A 13,225-nucleotide genomic window follows, 5' to 3' on the forward strand; every position below is an offset into this window, starting at 1 on the left:
GAGTGATAAAACCCTTAAATTACTTATAGCTCATCCTTGTTTAAGAGAATAATTAGTGTATTTCTAAACAGGGAGCAATTCTTCTCAATGGGAAACTTAGACTTAAAGGATGCTTTCCCTGTAACTTACGCTATGTAAATAATTGATCATTGATTACACAAGAGTTTTATGCTGTCTAGCCCAAAGACTCTCCCTCCTTCTCACGCTACGCTGCAGCTCTCCTTGTGCTGAGGATCTCTGCAGGCTGGAAGTGCTGCAGATCCCATCTGGGGGTCTGCTCAGGGCCTTCCCCACGGTAGGGCAGAGAGCAACACAGTGTCCCCTGCATTCTGGTTCCTAAATGCTGGCAGCAAACCTGGGGTGCTCCTACTGTGTCCCTGTGCCGTGACCCACCTGCATGGAAACCCAGAGCTCACGTTCGCTCAACCACATCCCAGCCTGGCAGCCTCATTGGAATTCTGGAGTTGATCACAGAGTTTCTCCAGCTTTTATTTTAATTATTTTTTTCCCCTGGCCAGAAAAACTGCCTCAAACCTCCGGCGTTTGCCCGTGTCACTGAAACCCATACGAGTGATTTATGCAGCCGGCAGCAGGGAGGTTATTTAGCTATTGTTTTAAAAGCAGGTGCAAGGGAGCAGGAATGGAGACATATTTCATCCGTGCCTCAGCCTCTGCCACCTGGGAGAGGCTGGGAGACAGGTAGGGAGAGCTGCTCCTGTCCGTCTCCTGGGCTGGGAGGAGCTGGAGCCGACAGCAAATCTCATGGCAGGGTTTGGACCATCTCCATGGCGCTGGGGATGATGTGCTGCACATGGGGTTTGGTGGGAGGAAGCTGAGGGCCCCACAGCTGTGGGTCCCAGCAGGAGGAGCCTCTGCCCCTATCCTTGCAGGAAACCCACGGCTGCTTTCTGTGCTGCGTGGTGAGGCAGAGCTGTGACTTCCAGCACAACCCAGTTCTCCCTCTACGTTAATTAAACAGGACAGGAACACGGACCTGGCTTCTCTAAACAAGAAATCAACTGGAAGGTGGCTCCTTTCCCGAGCACTGCTGCTTCAGCAACCCGAGTGGGGGGAGATGGGAGGAGGAGAAGATCCCTGGATTAAATTTAATGAAAATAAATACATCAGCTCTGCTGGCAGCAGACGGGGCCCTGTTTAGGGGACAGCGAGTCCGGCTCATTCTTCAGGAGCTGTAACCGTGCTGGCTTGGAGCCCAATTGGTGGCTTTGCACAAAGTGCTCCTGGAGGTTTGGGGAAGATGACTGGGAGGTGAGACAGCCCGCAGGACAGTGATAGATGAAGTAATGCTTCACCAGGCTGGCGTGTGCTTCGCGAGGAGCCTGTCGTGCTGGATGCTAAATACCACATGGAGATTAAACGGTGGTGGTGCGGATGGGTGGAGGGTGGAGAGTCCAACCTCTCTGCTCCTGAGGGTTTCGCCCAGCAAAGCTTCCTGCGGAGTTACACAGAGGTGTGGGGGCTCCACGGGGTCAGTTCGTTCCTTGGTTGTTCTATAAGCATCTTTTTGAACTGCCCCCTCCCCCACTGCTGCCCCAAACCAGGTGTTTCCATTTGTAAGTGATGTGCTCCGCTACAGTGCTCTCCCACATTCGGTCTCCTTTGCTTCCCATAGCACAGCTGGCACAGGTTCCTGCCCGTGGTGTGGAGATCAGCTTCCATCTGCCTTCTTTCTCCAGAAACTGCTTCTACACAACGCAGTCATGGTGTACCTTGGAGCCTCTTGCTGTATGCAGTTACAGTCAGCCCACAGCTCCCGGAGTCCCCAGGGAGACGGGGACCCAACAGATGGGCGGGCAGCAAAGAGAGCAGTAACTGCATTCAGTCCCATTTCCTTGGGAAATAGGGCTGGAAAGGGTGAGCGAACACCTCAGCAGCAGGGAAGGATGGGGTGGGATGTGGGAAGAGAAATAGCTGCTGTCAGGGGCAGAGCTGTGAGAGGGGCTGGGGGCTGCTGATCACCCCCAGCATGGAGTGAGCTGTGCCCAGCTCCCAGGGCCGTCCCTTCTCGGCAATGTTAACGAGAGGTTTGCCTGTGTCCTGCAGTGATCTGCCGGGCTTTGTTTGCTTAGCTGAGCTTCTCCAAAGCTCTGGGCTGTTTGTGTGCAGGGATTTGATTTCAGGTCCATCTCGAACCCTCGCCGTGCCTCGTGGTGACATTTCCCTTGCTAAATATCAGAACGAGGATATCTGAAAGCCAGAGCGAGGAAGGGCAGAGCGAGAGATGCGGGATGAAGGACAGCAAAGGGCTGGAGGAGAGGATTAGGGCTACAGTAATAGGAAGTGAAAGGAAAACAAAGTCCAAATCAGGCCCCGTGGAGGAGTAAACACCAGGATGGTTGGGTGGGCAGGCACGGCTCCTGCAGAGGCTGTGGGATCATTCAAAAAGCAATTAAATGCTTTCCTGGGGGAACCAGCTTATGGGAAAGAAGGAGACAGCTTGGACCTTCTCCAGTCCCTGCTATCTTTAATAATCTTCCAGCAGCTCGGGCCAGCTGGTGGCTAAAGGCAACAGCCAGCAGTTGGTAGGGGAGGTGGGCCAAGGGGTGAAGTGCGGGGCTGCAGCCGAGCGGTTGGGTTGCATTGCTCTGCAGTGCTGCGGTGCTGCATGGGAGGAGTCCCTTGTGATCCTCTGCTTTGGTCCTGAAGTGCCACAACCCCCTGACCCTGCAAGGCTTTGGGAAGAGCAATGGGTTCTGGGCTCCCCCACTGCTCTACAGCACCAGTGAGTCGAACCCAAGGTCCCGGTCCAGGAGGCTTTGTTGAAACCCTGCTGCGACACGTGAGCGTGTCTGCTCATGCCTGCATCTGCCACGGTCATTTTTCTCTTTAATTTAATTTTTTTTGCTCCTGTAGGAAGAAAAATAAATCATCTTTACAAAGATCTCAGGTCACTCTTCTGGGGCTGCACCCTGGGGGTCCTCTGAGTGCTCTCCCCCCTCCCAGCATTGGGGTGATGGCATGAGGCCATCAGAATGTGGGGTTCTCAGGGCTGCAATGCAGCCGACGACGTGCGGGAGGCAGCCGCCTTGACGTGCAATTTGCATTTTAATCAAGAAAGTCGTATTTTTCCGTCATTTGCATTTAAATCAAGCGTGTTTCATAACCGAGCATCCCTCTTAAAGGCACGCTCTGCGCTACGGCTGAGCCGGGGGAGGTCAGGGGAGGCTCTGCTCTGCTCCGGGGGCGGATGGTGTCATGCTTTGCTCACAGGTGGTTCCTGCTGTCCCCTGGGTCAGCTGCTGGAGCATCCCAGAGCCTTGCATGGTGCACGGCACGAGCAGGCCAGGGGGGAGGCAGCACCATGGAGGGGGAGAGGGGGTGTGCACAGGCACAAGGGAGGGGTAAACATTTGTAGGTGCAGAGAGTGCAAGGCAGTTATTCACTTTTCAAACTGCTTTGGATGAACTCAGGTGCTGCTTTTCTGCATGTGCTTTTTTTTGTTGGGTTATTTTTTTTTTTTTTTACACATATGAAGCTTTTCTCCTTTTGACTCCTTTTTGTCCTAAAACCATTCATGCTCCAGCACAAAGCACAGCACCTGGATGAGAAATGCCACCAACACGGCGCTGTGTTCTGAGCAGCGTGCTGATAAGCTCCTCCCCTTCCCAATGCAGTGAACTTTTATTGCTATTGAGAACTTCCTACAAAAAAGGTCATCTTCCAAGGGAAAAACCTTTGCTTTAATGGGGCTGCTTGATGGGTTCTCCAGGTGTTGGGGTTGGGATGACCAGCTGGTGCCTGCTCTGCCTGCAGGACCACCTCCCTTCTCCATAGCAGATGAAGATGGGCTGCACACACATCTCAGTTTAGGGTAAAGCCTGCATGGGGCTAAATCCCATCCCAATTAACTCCCATACACAGCCTTGCATCCCTTCAGGAGCCCGAGGAGCTGCAGGTCTCTGTCCAGAGCCACCACCCATCTGTCCCCAACCCACTGCTGAGCATTGGGACACCCAGATGTCAACACGGTGCTGTGCCACCACTGCTCCTTTGGGGAACGCATCAGAGAGGGACGGAGTGGAGGTTGAGTAGCAGTGGGAACAATTCAGGTTGATTTCTTCCCAGGCTCCTCATTTGCTGAACGTGTCACCAGCCGTGTAGTATGCAGGGCGTTTCGTATCAATTTTCTGCAATGCCAGGCCATAAATAAAGAAAACAAATGTCGTGCCTGTTAATCAGCGGCTGCTCACCCAAATGAGTTCCCTGTACATTTCCCTGTTCTATAATTACTTGTCTCCTGCTGCTGGTTTGTAACTTCTCAGGCTGCGCCTCTGTTTGGTGGCTTTTCCCCTTTCCTTTGACAGGATTAATCTGTTGGTTGTTGGGTTGGTTGTAGGTTTGCTTTTTTTTTTCTATTTATTCCAGGCAGGGGGAAGTTAAGAACCTATTGATTTGACACTCCCCATTCTGGGCATGGTTCATGGAGCTGTGAGGTCCTGGGGGGGATTTCAGCCATCGCTGGGAGGGGGCTGCAGTGGGGTTAGGAAACAGAGGGCTGAGTGCTGTCTCCTTATTCTGTTTCCTGCAGTTCTGAGGGGGCTGTCAGTGCTCACCCTGTGCTGCCTTCTCCTCCGAGCCCAGCTGGATTTGGGGTTGGTTGCCTCATTTTTCCAGGTGGGGAAACTGAGGCGAGGAGCTGTGCAGCCATTCATTCTCCAGGAGCAGAACCTGAGCTCCCCACCCAGCACAGCAGGGCAGGAGCTGGAGGAAATACCCCTTTCATTTCTAGGGAGAACAGCTTCAAGTAGATAAGATTAGCAGACAAGGAACAGCTGTGAAAGCACAATGTAATTTCCCAGCCCGGCCCTCCAAACCCGGCTAACTTCATCTCCCTTCCCCTCGCACCAAAAATAATTGTAATTTACACACCAAGGGGACAGACGCTCCGAACATCTCATGGCAGGGAAGCATTCACTGCAGCCGTCACGTGGATCTGCTCCTGGGGAATGGTGCATGAGGAGGGAGGCTGCGAGATGGGCTTTTTGGGGGCAGCAGAAAGGATGCATCCCTCGTGCCTCCCCGGGCTGCCTGCTGCACGCAGCAATGCCGTGTGCTTTATGTCCATTGAAGCCTTCCTGGATGCTCATTTCCCCGGCAGCCTCTGCTTTGAAGGAAGAATAAAGGACTTGCTTTCTAGTGCAGCAAAAGAGGAAGAACACTGGGGAAGCTGGTCTGCTCTATGGGAGGAATAATAGGTCTATTAGGTGAATACATTTGCCGTGCACCCAGCCAAAACGTTTCATTAAAACAACGGAGCTCCTCCCCCCCCTGCTAATAAATTAACCTTTGCACAGGGGACGAGCTGCAGAAAGGAGTTATTTATCGGAGCCAAGCGCTGCAGCTCCTGCTGGAGCCCCATAGTCGACAATAGCTGATGGAGGGGATTCCTTCTTGGCCTCCTGAGACCACCCAGGGGGCTGCAGACCCCCCTGAGCCTGCCAGCTCACCTCAAGGGGAAGCCAGCCTTCCTCTGCCACTTTATAACCTCACAGGTTTTGGGGATGACAGCACGGATTTGGGGCCTCCCATGAGGTTTGGGAGGACGGAGGCCAACAACCATCTGGCTGTGAGCTCAGCATTGTCACACAGCCCTTGTAATGCCTCTGGGCCTTGGCACCTCTGAAAGGACAGCATGCTGTGTTGGGTGAGAAATGGTTGTTTGCATTCACAGGAGCTGGAGATCAGATGCTCTGAGCCATGGAGCTGCACTTCATTGCATGGGCACTGCAGAAGCATCTTCTGAAAGCAGCCAGGTAGCTCTCCTGGCCATGGGGCTCGGTGGTGGGTATGGCAGTGCTACACCAAGCAGCTCACCCAACCCCAGATGAACCAATAGAGGAGGGCTGTGCTAACATTCCAAGATCCCTGCACTCACATGTCCCCATGTTGGGGCAGGAGGGACTGAGTGCTTCGGCATCACGTGTCAGCCAGAGACCTTGTGTTCCTCCCCACATTATTTATTGGGATAAATACTGGTAGGTTAGGAGCGTGGTGGATGCAAATGATATAATTAATAATATGCCCTTCAAGAGTAATTTGCAATTTAAAGTGCTGTATGAAAGCCTGGTATTAGCAATACTTATTTTTATTTATTAATTGCTGGTTCTCAAAACGTCCGTGGTGAATAATTTCCCATCTTTTCCATTTTTTCATGCATTTCTGTGGCTCTGGGGGAAGACAGGCAGTGACATGGCCAAGAGGGGGAGGCCCTGGTGCACCCTTGGCTGTAGCTTTGGTGTTTGATCTTTGTTTCTGGACTCTACTGCCTTTGTGGGTTGGGGTTTGTGATCACATCTGTAGGCTCTGTCCTATTTTTTGGCTCGTGTCTGTCACCTGGGAGCATCCTGCTGCTCTTTGGAGCTGAGCATTTGGCTGATGCTTGGTGAAAAGTGTTTCCTAAAGAGGGATGCGGTGCTTGTGCTGATTCCTTCAACATAGCAAAACTGACCCATGGGTGGGATTTACGGAGTCCTGATGTCTCACAAGAAGAAAACCATCTCTGCTTTCCCCTTAAGTGAATGTCTCCAAGACACAGAGACCGTGAACCTATACTCCAAACTTTCCTGCTCTGGGAAGTTCACCCTTCTCCCACTATCACACCCCGCTTTGCAACTGAAAGGGGCTGAGCTTGTTTTCCTATGGAGGAACGGAGGGATGCAAAACGTGCAAAATTTTTGCCTTTGCAAAATGTGCAAGGCTGTGCTGAGCATTCCAGCAGCCATCAAATAGCTCAGGGGAAAATCCATGGTGAAATATTTTCCTTTTTCTCACTGCTGCCCTACAAACCCTCGGGCAATGCAATGGAGACGCATCCCTGCCCTCATTCCTGCAGCGCAGTGTGCCTGAAATGAAGTTATCCCCATCTATCTTCCCCTGGGTGAGCAGTACAGCACATTGCAGCCTCAGAAATGTGAGCAGATCTCCTCCTGCCTGTCAAAGTGTGAACCCAGCGAGCAGAGCGAGGAGGAGGAGGAGGGGAGGAAGGAGAGCGTGGCCATGTGCATGCAGGAAGGCGGCACCGTGCACCCCAAGGAGACGCGCGCCGCCTTCGCCCACTCTCTGCTGTCGAAGCACTCGGTGCAATGTGCTCATCCTGACACTTCGCTGCCTGTTTCTCGAAACCCGTCAGAACCGGGTGGGTGCTCAGATGGGTGGCATATGGTCTGAGTCGCTCTGAGCTCACCCAGCGAAAACAGGAGCGGGAAATGGGTCGGGGAGAGTGGGAGGGAGGAAGCGCTGCCATCGGGGAGCCGTCCTGCTGGCAGCTGCCTCAAAGCGAGTGTGGAAGTGATCCGGCTGCATGGGGAGACTGTGGGGAGCTGCTTGGTGGGGCTGTCCTGCAGGGTGGCTGTGCTGTCCTGCGAGTTTCAGGTGTGGGAATGCACACTGGGGGCTGTCCCTGCTGCTGGTGGGGCTCTGGGGTTGGCACACAGGGTTTGAGGTCTGCACATCCCGCCCCAGTGTGAGCTGACATTGCAAGCAGAGCGGTGTACATGCAACTTGAAAGCCAAAAAAGCCAGATCTGGGTGCCCGCTGTGCCTCCCAGCCCCATGGGCTCCAAGCAGCGATCTCTGCAGGAGCTGTAGCTGCAGCGGTGCTGAGGTTTGGTGCTGAGGGAGCCCAGCAGGACATGGACACCAGCGGGTCCGTGCTGAGTGTGGTGGGGACGCATCTGCCAGCCCATCTGGCACAGCAGCTGCCGGCGGGAGCTGGGGCTGTGTGTGCTGGCTGGAAGTAACTGCTGGGAGAGAGGAGCAACCTGCAGCGTGAGGCCGGTGTGGGAGCAGCAGAACAGAGGGCTGCGTCTGGGTTGAATGCTGATGTGCGCCGTGCTGGTCTGGTGGGAGCTATGTGACACCAAGGAAAGTAGCAGTGAAACTCTCCTAGGGTTTGGCAGAGTGCAGTGCAACCCTTTGCGTTGGCTTTGTGGTCCCCATTAGGTCTCTGGTGCAGTGTGGGAGGGGACAATGCTCTGTACAGGACCATGAGAAGCGGGTGGTGTGGACCTGGGGCGCAACTGCACTTGGCATGGGGTCTGGGTGAGCTGGACAGTGCAAGGAGGACGTGGAGGCCTTAATGAACCTGATCTATGGGCAAAGGCACCTGAGGCTTGTGTGACCTTCTGGGTGGTGTTTGGTATTGCTGATGGAGGCCAGAGGGACAGGTTGGTCTGAAACCCACCTAGAGCTCCAAGAATCCAGAGACCATCCCCAGCCACCTGTAGAACAACACAGAACATGATTCACCTCCAGGTGCTCTGTGAAACTTGGAGACCAAGAATAGTTTCTTTTTAAAAGCAAGCTGGCTTTGACCATCCCCCTTTTCCAAAGCCAGATTTCTGCAGAGATTTGTCTTCTGGGCTCCGGGCTCTCCTGGTTGGATCCTTCTTGCAATTCATCATCACGAGTATCACCCTCCAACGTCACGTTTTGCTTTTAATCAGCCTCCGCCATTCAGGCATGCTGCAGCTCCCTCGACAGCAAAGCATTATCCTTCATAATGAGCAGGACTTGGGGGGCGCGGGGGAGCAGAGAGCCCATTGCTCTTCATCACCGCCAATGGATCAGAGCAGATCACTTCTGCAACAACTTTAATAAATTGATTCAATTTGGCAAGCATAAAAAGATAAAAATAAGAGAGAGGGATTAAAAAGTAAAGGAGGGAATAATGCAAGATGCTCCCAGCAATTGTGGTGGATGGTAAATCTCTTTTTTATTACTCCTTTATTATTTCCAGAATCTGAAGTTTAAATAATTAAGCAGAATAAATGGTGGATGAATATTATTTTCAAGTTTTATTTATTGATTCTCAAAGGACAGATGTGCACAGAGACCCAGGCATAGAGGAAACTAATTTCTCCACTGGTGTAAATCAGCATAGCATCATTAGCATGAACGCCATTTAAAGGAGATTTACACAAGCTGAGAATCCAGCCTCCTAATTTTGGAAAGAAAATATGAAAGACTACGCAGGGTTTCATATTTTTTCTGTTCTGTCTCCTGTGTGATTCATTTATTTTCCAATTTAAAAGCACATCCGGTATATTTCCTCGTGTAATTTAAACACGCTTCTTGACAGCGCTGCTCACTCCAAAGGTCCCTTCTGGAGCTCGAGATGGGTGCACTGTGTGCTCACCGCTTGGAGAGGCCGCTGGTAGCTGGGAGGGGATGGTGAGAGTGATGGAAACCCTGGGGCTGCTGTAAGGGCACCTGGGCTGGGAGCACTGTGGGCATTCACAGCCCCTGGGTGAGGGTTTCCCATTGCCAAAGGCTGAACTCCCGCTGTGCTCCCTGCTCTTGGTCATACCCCCTCCAGCAGCAGGTTTAGAACACGTGCAAGCTGTTGGGAGCGCACCCTCTGAGTGCCCCCAGGTGCCTGGATCTCCCCACAACGCGTTGCGACATGGGATGGACACCTCAATCCTTGGCTGCTCCTCGTTGCAGCTCTCATCTCCCGTGGGTGCCCCGGGGCTCCCATCTTGCAGAGGAAACCTCCAGCGCTGCGATATTTTCGGCACCGCGGAGGAGAGCAAAGCGTCGGCTGCAGCAATGAGAGCAGCAGAGGCCGCGGAGAAGGAGAGGGATGTGATCCGATATTAACAGTGGGGCCAATTAAGGACGCCAGGAATTAAGGGCATCTGACACCTGTAAGTAAATTAACCCAAAGGCAGTGCGCTGGTAGACAAATTTCTGCTACACGGGGAGCGACATACGGAGGAAGCAGCCCTGTGAGCAGACAAAGAGGTGGTTCCCTTTGTTATACAACCTTGCCTGTGTGCTAAAACCAATTAGGGCACATCATCCGTGCTGCTGGAGCTGATGGTGATGGCACGGGGGCTGGAAGCACTGACAGGTTTCAGGAGTCCCTAACTCCGTTCGTCGTGCAAAGACAACACAATGAGGTGTCATAAGGAGGAGTTTCTGGTACTTGAGTCGATCCTGAAATGCAAAGATGGGGAACACGGGGCTGGGTGGGAGATTCTGACTTGCACGGCGTCATTCAGCGCTGATGAGGTTGGATGTGGCTGCAGGAAATTGGTTTGATGTGGAGTCTGGGGCACCGGGATCTTGCATCCCTCTTATCCATTACCAGCCTGGAAATGAGAAATCTGGCTGAGATTCGTAGCAATTGCGGGGGAGCAGAAAAGCTGTTGACACCTCAGATCCATCAAAATCCCTTTTTTTTCTGTGCTCCACGATAGGATGGCAATCGGTGCTTGGGGAGAGAGCTGTGCTGGTGTCACTCCCCGCTCCCCAGGTGTGCTCGTGCCGTGGCATGCCATGATGTTTGCAAGAACTCCATGCAGCCTGAGGGAAAATCGGGGGATTTCAAAGGTGTTCCACTGGAAAAAGCACAATGACTCCAAATATCCATGTGGGCTCCTGCCTTCGCAGGGTGATCCCCCCAGCTAGCCTGGCTCTGTTGGGGCAGAAGGCCCAATGTTGTCCTTGGAGACCTTATCTCGCTCTTGGAAAGCCACGAGGCTGGGCTGTGTCCCTGCCTTTGCCAAAGTGTGTTGTGCTCATCCACTTATCCAGCATCTTCCCCACAAAGCACGGCTGCTTGGCTCTGACAATGGGACAGCCATCACCTGCCTGTGCATGTGCCTGGGAGGAACCATGCGTGGGACTGAGCTCTGGCTCCCACGCTCTCAGCAGGAGTGAGATTTGGTCCTTCGAAATGTCATTTGCTAAACAACAAGTAATGATAAACACTTATTGTTATTCTCCTATTTTTTCTCCCCCCCCCTCTGTGGGAGTAGATGCTATTGCTAAGTGACCGAACACTCACTTGACCCTTGAAAATGCAAGAGTCATGTTTAATTCATGTCTTTTATTTATAGGTTTGGGGCTCCTCTGGTTGCTGTCCTGAGCTGTGCTCTCTCCAGGAACAGCCGTCAGGTCTGCGCTGCAGCAGCGCTGGGCTCAGCCGCTGTGTCAGCTCCATTCACGCTGATGAGGGCTTGGGAAAAAAAAAAAAAAAAAGAATCAAGGGAAAAAAAAGAAAAAGAAAGGGGAAGTTTTGCAGTCAGAGCGCATGGATGGATGTTTTCAGAGCAGCTGCAGCTCGCTGCCCACCCATCCGCCATCACATCGAGGGTTTTCCAGTGGCATCAGCATCAAGCAAGCTCCTGCAAGAGAGCAGCCTGGCAAGGGTTGGGGGGAGGGAGCTATGTCTGCATGTTGCTTGTCCCCATCCCCACCGTGCCCCCGAGCCCCAGGGTTGGAGCAGGCAGGGTTGGGAGGAAGCTCTGCCCCATGGCGCGGTGCAGCCATGAACAAGGATATAACCCAGGATTGAGTGAGTGGTGCTGGGTAGAAAGAACACAGTGATGTGGCATCCAGGATGAACTCCTCTTAGCAAGTAAGTGCAGTCATGGGATGTGTGACCAAACAGAAGGACAGGGACATAATCCTTCGTCCCGGCGCAGGGCTGGTTAAACCACTTGTAACACAGATAGCTTTGGGCAAAGCATCACAGAAAGGAAACGGAGGAGCAGCAAAGGGACGGAATTGCAGTCTGGAGTAAGATAAAGGTTTTAGAGAGGATGGCTGTGAAGAAAGCGATTAGAGGAAATTAAACGCAGACAGGCTGGAGATGGAGGCTGGGGAGGGAGGGAGCATCTGGTGTTGCTGGTGTGAGGGCACACTGCAGAGCAGGGGAACTGTGCTCAGCACTGAGCGGTGCTGGAGAGGGGAAGAAAGAGTGGCCCCAACCAGAGCAGGAGGTTTATGTGCATCAATGGCCAGCCAGGCAGTCCTGGTGCCAGGGCCAGTTCTGGACTGCAACCAAGCAGCACAAAATGGGAGGGTTGGATGTGGCAGGAGGATGTTCATTCCCACCCAGTGAATCCCTAATGCAGAGTCTGTGAACCCAAAGGAGCTTTTGGTAGAATTTTGTCTTTGTTTTTATCAATCCAGTGATCAAATGGCCAGCATGGGGACGGCCCTTCTCTTGTCCCTCGCAAGGGGCAGACAACCAGAGGTCCTGTTTGTCACTTTGAGCTTGGTGGCTTCTTCTGGGAGGTGCCATGGCAGACGGATGTGTTGTCCCTGGGATTTTGGTGCATTGGCTTTTGAAGAGCAATCCTTGTGGTGCAAGTGCTGAAGGCAAGACCAGACTCTGGGAATAGATGTCCTAGTGCTGCTGTCAAATGCACTGATGTTGAGAAGCTCTCCATGAGCCTTATCCAGAAAGGATGCTGCTGGGAGGGGAATGCGCTGGGTCATGGTTTGGACCCTTGGTTTTCCTCTCCCACTGCCCCTTTTCTTCTTAAAGAATAGGAAGGAATTATATCCCATCAGTGGCTTTTAAAAGCCAACTGAAAATGTCCTTTATTAAATTACCACCCTATTGATCTAGCAGTCATCCGAAAGGGGATTGATTGAGGACTTAAACAGACGCGCAGCCGGGCCAGACGCTCAATTAATGTGCATAAACGGGCAGTGAAGAAGCAATTTTCGGAGTAAGTCAAGCAAAAGATCAATCCTGTTTTGCCTCCTATGCCAAAGTTGCTTGTGTATTTATTTTTACATTATTCCATCTTGGGGGTTTTTGGTCCCTCTTAAGATGGGCGCGTTGTTGAGAGGCGGCACTCAGAGCACAGCTCAGTGCGCTCGGAGCCATCGCTCCTTTCCTGCAGGCCTTGGAGTGGACACCATCCCAGGAGGGTTGGGGAAAGCCACACCATCTCAATGAGCCCACATCTGAGGATGCTTTTAGCAGTGCAGTTCCTGGGTTCTCCACTGAATTCCCATGTGTCTGTTGAGCCTTGTGTTGCTCTTCCAAGTCTGGGGAAGATTTGGGGGAATAAAACATCCTCTTCTCTGACTCTTCTCCATGGTGATAACTCCAGGTGATAAAGCAGCCATGATGGGCCTGCAGCTGTTTAGCTTTCCTCTAGCTCTTCTTAGAGATGCAGACCCCGTGAACGTGGCTGAAAAATGAGCCAGAGGAAAGCATCTGAAGGCAAATCACCACTCCATGTCTGCTTGTTCTGCTTGTGAGCAAACTGCAAGAAACACTGTTTTCCTTCTTATTTATTCCTTCATTTTTCTTTTGACATAACAAGAATCCTGATAAGAAATTCTGGTCTCTGAAGGCCGCCAGCCCAGCTCTGCTGCCTTCGAGGCTTTGTTCCCAGTATCCCTGAAGCCAGACATAAGTGGCTTCACCCTGTTGATGTAAAGGGGTCACTCATGGT

The sequence above is a fragment of the Gallus gallus genome, chromosome 26 (assembly GCF_016699485.2).
Source record: "Gallus gallus isolate bGalGal1 chromosome 26, bGalGal1.mat.broiler.GRCg7b, whole genome shotgun sequence".
In the NCBI taxonomy this organism is placed as follows: Eukaryota; Metazoa; Chordata; class Aves; order Galliformes; family Phasianidae; genus Gallus; species Gallus gallus.